The sequence below is a fragment of the Lygodium microphyllum genome, chromosome 16 (assembly GCF_053477565.2).
Source record: "Lygodium microphyllum isolate KBCC chromosome 16, Lygodium_microphyllum_v1.1.10, whole genome shotgun sequence".
Taxonomy (NCBI): Eukaryota; Viridiplantae; Streptophyta; class Polypodiopsida; order Schizaeales; family Lygodiaceae; genus Lygodium; species Lygodium microphyllum.
Window position 1 is genome coordinate 57,468,211 of NC_141150.1, and position 8,234 is coordinate 57,476,444.

Consider the following 8,234-nt stretch of genomic DNA (forward strand, 5'->3'; position numbering starts at 1 on the left):
TCTCGAGCATTGGTTCAGGCTGCAAACCCTACTTTCATGCTCAATCTGATGCACGTGGCGCTCAAGGCTCGATTCCGTCATGTCCCGGCAATGGAACCAAAATGTAGGGGAGCTTCAAGCTCTACCCCGAGACCTACGGACCACTTATTGCTCAAGTATTTCGAACTGAGCGGCCATGGCTACCTCTCACATAGCCTACGCGCGATGCCTACCTTACGGGTGTAGTGAGCTTACCTTGATGCTCGATCGAGTACCCTCCTCTTTCTTGCACACCGGTAGCTCCACGATCCTTGAGGCAAGCTCAAGTAACCTCAATCCCTCTCCCATGAGCTTCATCCTCCATAGCCACGCGTGAGACAAGAGAAGAGAAGAGAGGAGGAGAAGATGAAGAGAGAAAATGGAGAGCTTCTTCTCCAAGATCCCTCACTCTCACACAATCACTCCCTCACTCCCTTACACTCTCTCAATCCCTCTCTCAAGCACAAGGAAGAAGTCAAGAAACAAGAGAAGAAGAAGAAGAAGCTTTAGCCACACACAAGAATGAGCTTCCCATTCACTTTTCAACTTTATATACATGCCCTATTTTCCATGGGCGGCCATTAGCTTAGGCCCCTTTTCTCATTGTCATTCTATCTTCCTAGCTTCCTTTCCACCACCTGTCTACATTTACAAATTGCACGCTTGAGAGCCTGGCGCTCTTTTACAAGATTTCAGGGTGCGCCTTTTTATTTTAAAATGCGCCTTTCCCCCTTTGCATTTGCCTTGGACTTTTAAGGTTGCCCTTGCCCTTTTGTCCTTTTCTCCTCTTCTTTCTTCAGTCAGGCTACCTTTTTTCCGCCTTTGCCCTGCATCTTTTCCACTTCCTTTTGCTTTCTTCGTGTTGGGGTTAACATAAAAGAACGATAAATACACACAAAACATAGAAATGGGGACAAACCGAGGCCAACCTCATGCTTTGCCATCGTTATACATTGCACAAACATAGATATAATTTTTCCTAATTTTTCTCAGTCCATTTTCCATTTTTTCCTAATTTTAAACCCATTTTTCTCCATTTTGGGCAATTTTTTCCTATTTTTTTAAATAAATAATGACTAAAAATAAAAGTTGATTGTGGGCTATGGCCTTAGGTTCATTGACAGCAAAAAATCAGATTTAGTTGGTGTGACATATCATATTTCTCATTTATATAGCAAAATCTCCAATTTTACCCTTAAAACGCGTGTTTTTCATGTATTTTGATACTAATTTCGGCCATGTAGCCTTATATTTTTTGATTTTTAAGTTGCAAATAGTTGAAAATTATGGAAAAAAAAATCATAATGAACTTTCATCCCATATGAACAAGGTTTCATAAAGCAAATAGCATAAAAAGATCATTTTTCTTTATAAAAATAGCATTACCGCTTATTTTCAGGTCTCGATTTCTTGGTCTTGATTACGGGACTAATTTCCAGCATGCATTTAATGCTCAGCATATTCAAGAACAGCACTCTTCATGTCTTCATCTATCCAGAAGCAATCTGGTCTCATTAGGACAAGCTTTCCTCCACCATTCTTCATTGTCTTCATCCACACAAGGAAAGCCCCTTAAGGGAGAGAGAGAGAGAGGAGAGAGAAAGACTAGATTTCCATCTCTTCATTCCCACAGCCATTTCACGGGTGAAGACAAGCGAGAAGACCAGCAAGAAAGGAGAAGATCAGCCCCATGATCGATTGTATGGGTTGCTTTCAGCTTGCATACTCCATCTCCATCATGAGAGGGCGCAAAAAACGGCCGGCATGTTGCTCCACGTTTTTTCTTCATCCCTCATTCTCTCTCCACGTTTTTTGCTTCATAAGGTGCATAAAATTTTAGGGGGAGGGGGTCCAAACTCAAAAGGCGTGCCCAATTTTGGCCTCCCAAGTGTCCACCTTTTCATATCTTGACCATTTTGTGGCCATTTCCCCGTCTGGGCTCCAAATAGAGCTTTGAAAAATCCTGGGCGTCCGGCTTGACATCTCGCATTGGCTGGAAACTTTTGACAACCCGCACGACAGTCTGAAAAATTATCAAAAATCAACAAGTGTCGCTCAAGCGCCTTTTAAAAGTCGTATTTCACTTGCTTAAAATCGTCCGAGCTGGAGCGGCTGCCTTCGACGTTGAATATTTTTCCCTTGATATTTGTAATTTTTTGCTATTTTTAAGCACTTCTCGGCATCAAAACTCCGCTCTCATTGGTGAACACGGGATATGGCGACTCAGCCCGCCGTCGAATTCCACAACAGATCTGCACAAAACAACCAAAGGAAGCATCAAGATGATACAAAATAGATACATATTAAAACACATCACAATGCTCACCCTACCCCCTGACAAAACCAAGGCATGACATCCACAAGGAGCAAGCCTAGCATAATCTGATAGAAGGTCCGAAGCTAGTCACTAACCGCCTACTCCAACACGGCCAAACTAAAAAGAACTATCAAAGAGGTTGCCCTAAGTGGTGGTCTGAACTACCTACCTAACTAAGGACAACACAACCCGGAGCTCGTACTAGGCGAGGACTCCTATAGCTTGATCAAGAAGTATTTTATTTTAACACATTTCTTCTTTTAGGGTTTTTATATTTCCATACTTGGGCATGTAAAAAGGAGGGAGCTGAGCGTAGTGACCCAAGGAGAATAGGGCATTGGCCTCAGGTCATGTCTCGGTACCCAAGAACCTACCAAGCCCTCGCAAGGCGACACTTAATCCTTTTTTGACGCTCACTTTTATTTTTGCTCCAACCTTCCTGACTTTCTTCTTTTCCAGCAAAAGAAGCCACCCCTTGGAAGACAAGGCATCGGCCCCGGGTCTGACTCATCCCCAGGAACCTACCAGGCCTTCGCAAGGCGATGATCAACTGCTCATAAATTTTTATTTTTTCTCTTTTCTTTTTTTATTTTTATAGGGGGTTAGAACCCTTTTTACACACCTTTGTATATATTTATTGGCTTGGGGATATTCAGGGTTTCTTTTCCTCTATCAATATTATTTTTCTTCTGGCGGGATTCTCTAACTACCTCACAACTAACAAGAACTCCTAGAACGGCTGCCTAGCAGGCTAGCAGAACAGGGTCACTAGAACTGCCTTCAAAAACAGGTCTTTTGATGCTTAACAATGTATTTACAGGAGGCAACGACTACTCAGACCTCCCTCAAACATACTTAACCTAAACCTGGGACTTCATGCCTTGGTTGCCGATCCCCAACAGGAAAAGAAAATCCCCTACAAGTACACAGACACATATAGCATAAAACCACAGTACTCGTAAAGGAAAAATATCACCTGGATAGGGCCATGAGAAGCTTCTGCACAACAAAAGGCTCCTTCCAAGCTCTTCTTTGAACCTGTCTAGCACATAACTAAAACAAGAAACCATTAACTGCACTTGTACTAAACAGACAACTGGCCCTCTTGGCCTAACGAAATCTGGACGTAATATCCAAAGAAGCTAGCCTTCCTAGCTTAAAAATAGATAGGTCATTTTAGTCCACGTAATACTGATATCCTTGGCATATACATCACACCCTATCAGAGTACCCAGGGTGCCAAGGATAGCATATAATAGGTCGACTAGCCCCATGCTACTCATGCAAGTTAGCTAAAAGCTTGATCTTGTATTTTTTGATCTTAGGTTTTTTTTTTTTTTTTTTTTTTTGTAGAGCTACAAGTTCAAGCCTTTCCACAAATAACTCATCAATAAGGCCGATCCCTTCTTGGGTACTATGAGCTGAATGAACAGCCTCAGTGGGCTCGCATATTCCACATTTATTGTCATCCGAATAAACTAGTCGTTCAAGCGGCTGAGTGGCTCCTTTGGGAGAAATAATCATAGCTTGTACTCATTCGAACCTCCCCTATTTGTGTTTTCACATAAATCAGTGCTGTGACCCAAACTAGGTAGAGCTTCAAGCCTAGGCACATCACATGGGTGTATCCCAAGGCAGTGTATATTGTCAGATGTATATCTAGTCTTATCCTCTTGGGGGTTCGCCAAAATATATCCAGATGGGATCCTTGGCCTTGCATCCAACACTCCTACCATACTTTTGGAGATTTTGGGTCTCCAAACCCATCTCACATTTCCCTTAATATTCTTGCATTCCCTCGATTTGCTGCACTGGTCTAACGAACTCAATGCAAACTTATCCCTATGGCCAAATGGCCTCACATCCTTATGACCTTTGTGAAGCACATGTGGAGTTTTAGCATTTTGCATCCTCTTTACAAAAGATGTCTTTACTTGTTTACGTCCATATTGCAAATTTTTCCCCATAAAAACCATGCTTTTACTAAAGGGAACAACATCCACCCGGAAGCATGATTCCAATACCAAAGGTCTCTCAAGAGCCTTACTAGCAACAAAATTAGAACCACACACAGAATGCTTATCAGCACACTCATAGGCCCATTGATTCTATCCATGTTGCCATCACAACTACCTCTCGTGGAAGTGTTGCAAGCCCTAATGGGACTTACATGGCTTGGAACGTGTTCACTGAGAGGCATGTCATTACTACTCATAGGATGGCCATTTTCTGCTTTGAGATTTTGGCCACCAAGGTTCCCCTCATAGGCTGCCTTGGTATCAACAAGTGAGCTGTCTCCTTGCAGAAGTGATTGGAAGCTAGGATACACTTGTACTGAGCGGGGAAAACTCCAAAAGTTTTCCCAACATCTCTGAATATGCCCCTCATAATCAATGGCATGTAGTTTTGCTTCCCTTAACGACTTAGGATTCTGCAGTTCCACTTGGATTTGCGTATTAATCTCTAAACCATTCAGAAAGAGTTCACATAGCACATCATCTGGTAGTGCACTGGCTCTTCTTGGCCAAAGACTAAGAGTACTATCAAAGGCTCTAGCATACTCTTTAACAGAAGGATAAGACTCCTGTCTAAACTGCATAAGCTGCCCTAAGACCTGAATCATAGGGAGCTTCTTTTCATACTCATCTAGAAATCTATCACAAGACTCCTCAAAATGATTTGATCGACCCTCTTGGGAGGCTCCAGTACCATTTCCTTGCCTCTCCCTTTAGGGTACTTGGGAATACGAGCATCCGATGTATATCGTCGACCCCACTTGCAATGCAAGTTAGGTCATATTCTCTTAAATGAATCATCGGATCCTCATCTAGCAACCCATAAAACATTGGGAGATCCCTATAAAGAGGAGGACATTTAGTCCTTCCTTTTGGGATCAAGACTCGGTCATCAAAATCTTTGTATTCCTCTTGACCTAATACCAGTGTGTTAGGGTCTTTAATCTCTTCCATTTCCACCTTTACTGGTGTGGAAGAGTCACTAATTCCATGAACTTCCCTTTCCGCCAACTCACAAAGTGGTTTAGGGAGTCCAACACTATGCAATAGGGAATCTATCCCATCATCTGCTAGTGGTGTTCTAGTAAGCCTATTCTCATCTGCCACCACTTTGCTAGAGCTTAGGATAGGTCCTAATGAAGTCTTCCTTACTAACAATGGTTTTCCACACACATGGACATCATCCAATGCTTTATGGATCTTGGCAATCACTCTACGGTACCCAACTGCGTTGGGCACTAGCGTCGGATGTATCTTTAGATCATAATCATCTTGTCCTCCTATGTGCACATTAACCATCGTTGTCAGAGTCTTTTCTATGACATTATCATCATGAATGATCATAGATGACTGTGTCATCGTAGCACTACTTTCACTTTCCCTTTTCTCTAATCTCCATGGGCTATTAATCTTGGAAGTAGCTCCATGGGTATTTTCCCATAGTGACCCAAACTCAAGCATGGTATCACTTTCAGGGCAAAGGGTAAAATAGTCAATCACCCGACGTGTCAAAGATCCCACTAGACTGTTTAAGATAGACAAAGTATCCTTTGGGTGTTGGGGATTTCTTGGACCGATCGTCATACTGATGACCAAGGTTTTTATCAGACTAACTTGATATCCACCGCTTTAAGGCGGCTATCGACCAATAGAATAAAGCTAACATGTCCCTTATGAGACCAAGATTCGGAGACCGCCACTTATTGGCAGCTCCCGACAGACGCACCACTGATAGGATCTAAAATGGGCCGGCACTGGCTATGGCACTAGCTGGACCTCATGCTCATGACACACAAACACCCTCACGGCCTCGCGGACCAGGAGCGTTAATCTAATGCTGAAGGACAAACTGCCCTAAAGCTTAATTCATGTGTTTATAGTTCATAGTCCAACGGTTCCCTTAAACTCCTCAGAGGGAGAACACTTACACATTGGCAATGCCACGATTACACACATATGGAGGCAACCTCACGGTAGAAACACCCGGCCCCACTGCAGCTTTCCTACATCGCAGGGATTGGCCCCTTGATGCGCTGCTAAACATATAACACAAACGAACACAAACTCCTCTCAAGGTACCAATATTTTATGTTCCAAGATGTACCATTCCTCACTACAATTCCCCCTTAGGACCCAACAACTAACCTACAGCTTAGGACATCCTCTCACGCTCATCGTTGGTCACAACCTAAGGAAGACATGTGCCATGCATCCAGGAGGTTTTTCTGATACCTTTTAATTATTATGCTTAATGCAAATCGTGTATGACTATGTGCTCAGACAAAAGGAAGATCAGTATCGTGCATAGTGCATAAAGCATTCTTTCCATTAATTTTACTAATGCGTGCTGCGTTGAAAGGAGGCACCGAGCCATGTGCTCATGCTACCATCCTCTTTATTTAAACCGTTTCCTATATGCCAAGTGCAATGCATAAATCAAATATTTCCTTTATCTTTCAGCGTTCCAGCCCCTCTTCATCCAACTCTTAGTATTTTGTATCATTGATCGGTTAGATAGGGTTTTTATGCATTTTTCCCTTTTAAAAGAACGATAAATACACACAAAACATAGAAACGGGGACAAATCGAGGCCAACCTCATGCTTTGCCATTGTTATACATTGCACAAACATAGATATAATTTTCCCAAATTTTTCTCAACCCATTTTCCATTTTTCCCTAATTTTAAACCCATTTTTTCCAATTTTTGGGCAATTTTCTCCTATTTTTCTTTAATAAATAATGATTGAAAATGAAAGTTGATTGTGGGATATGGCCTTAGGTTTATTGACAGTAAAAACTCAGATTTAGCTGGTGTGACATATCATATTTCTCATTTATATAGCAAAACTCCCAATTTTACCCTTAAAACGCGTGTTTTTTAATGTATTTTGACACTAATTTTGGCCATGTAGCCTTATATTCTCTGATTTTCAGGTTGGAAACAGTTGAAACTCATGGAAAAAAATATCATAATGAACTTTCATCCCATATGAACAAGGTTTCATAAAGCAAATAGCATAAAAAGATCATTTTTCTTTATAAAAATAGCATTACCGCTTATTTTCAGGTCTCGGTTTCTTGGTCTTGATTACTGGACTGATTTCTAGCATGTATTTAATGCTCAGCATCTTCAAGAACAACACTCTTTATGTCTTCATCCATTCGGAAGCAATCCGGTCTCATCCGGACAAGCTTTCCTCCACCATTCTTCATTGTCTTCATCCACACAAGAACATCCCCTTAAGGGAGAGAGAGGGAGGAGAGAGAAAGACTAGATTTCCATCTCTTCATTCCCACAGCCATTTCACGGGCGAAGACAGGTGATAAGACCAACAAGAAAGGAGAAGATCAGCCCCATGATCGATTGTATGGGTTGCTTTCAGCCTGTATACTCCATCTCCATCATGAGAGGGCGCAAAAAACGGCCGCCATGTTGCTCCACGTTTTTCTTTATCCCTCATTCTCTCTCCACGTTTTTTGCTTTATAAGGTGCATAAATTTTAGGGGGGGAAAGGGGGGGTCCAAACTCAAAAGGCATGCCCAATTTTGGCCTCCCAAGTGTCCACCTTTTCATATCTTGACCATTTTGTGGCCATTTCCCCGTCCGGGCTCCAAATCGAGCTCTGAAAAATCTTGGGCATCCGGCTTGACATCCCGCATTGGCTGGAAACTCCTGACAACCCGCACGGCATTCTGAAAAATTATCAAAAATCAACAAGTGTCGCTTAGGCGCCTTTTAAAAGTCGTATTTCACTTGGTGCTTAAAATCGTCCGAGCTGGAGCCGCCGCCTTCGACATTGAATATTTTTTTCTTGATATTCGTAATTTTTGGCTATTTTTAAGCACTTCTTGGCATCAAAACTCTGCTCTCAGCACCCATAT